Genomic DNA, 1250 nt, shown 5'->3' with positions numbered 1-1250 from the left:
TTGAGGAGTAGTGGTGTTAATTTTTCTTTGAGTTCTTGTAGAATTTAGCTGAGAATCCATTTGGTCCTGGGCTTTTCTTTGTTGGTAGGCTATTGAGGTTGTCTTCTAATTCATTCCTTGTAATTGATCTGTTTAATTTAAGTATGTCCTCATGATTCAATTTGGGCAGGTCATATGTCCCTAGACATTTGTTGATGTCTTCATAATTTTCTATTTCATTGAAGTATAAATTTTCAAAAAAGGTTCTAATTATCATTTGTACCTCAGCAGTGTTCATCATGATATTTTCTTTTTAATCACAAATTTTAGTAATTTGAATTGTGTATCTCTTTCTCTTCATTAATGTGGATAATGGTTTATCAATTTATTTTTTCAACAAACCAACTTTTTGTTTTGTCAAGATTTTGAATTGCTTCTTTTTTTTTTCAATTTTGTGGATTTTAATTATTTCCTGTCTTCTACTGCTTTTGATTTTGATTTTTCTTATTTTCTCTGATTTTAATTATTTTCTGCTTCTACTGCTTTTGATTTTGATTTGTTCTTCTTTTCCTAGGGCTTTGAGATGTCATGTTATGTTATTTATGTGTTGACTTTCTATTCTTTTAAGAAATGAGCTCAATGCAATGAAATTTCCTCTTAGCACTGCCTTCATAGTGTCACAGAGATTTTTATATGTTGCATGACTGTTCTCTTATGTTATGAATTCTTTATTCAATAGAATATTATTTAGTCTTTAACAGTTAGAATAGCTTCTATTTTTATTCTATTGTTGATTTCTAATTTCATTTTATTTTGATCTGATAAGATGCAGGGTATTATATCTATTTTTTGTATTTGCTGAGTTGCTTTATGGCATAAGACATGGTCTATTTTAGAGAAGGATCCATGTGCTGTTGAAAAGAAAGTGTAATCACTCATTGATGGATACAATATTCCCTATTTGTTAAGTCTAAATTATTGATCATATTATTTAGTTGTAGAGTTTCTTTGATTAATTTTTGTTTTGAAGATCTATCCAGTTGTGAGATAGGTATGTTAATTTGCCCAGTATTATTGGTCTATTTGATTCTTGAAGTTGAGAAGGGTTTACTGATATGCATAGATGCTCATTGTTTGGGGCATAAATATTTATGATTGTTATGTTTGTGTATATATAATTCCTTTGTCAGTATAAATTTTTTTCTTTGTCCCTTTTGATTAACTTTGGCTTGAAGTCCACTTCATGTGATAGGAGGATAGAAAACCCTGCT

Source organism: Marmota monax, unplaced genomic scaffold (assembly GCF_021218885.2).
Source record: "Marmota monax isolate L192 unplaced genomic scaffold, Marmota_monax_Labrador192_F-V1.1 WCK01_AAM20220418_F8-fsc00559, whole genome shotgun sequence".
Classification (NCBI taxonomy): domain Eukaryota; kingdom Metazoa; phylum Chordata; class Mammalia; order Rodentia; family Sciuridae; genus Marmota; species Marmota monax.
This window is presented reverse-complemented; position numbering follows the sequence as displayed.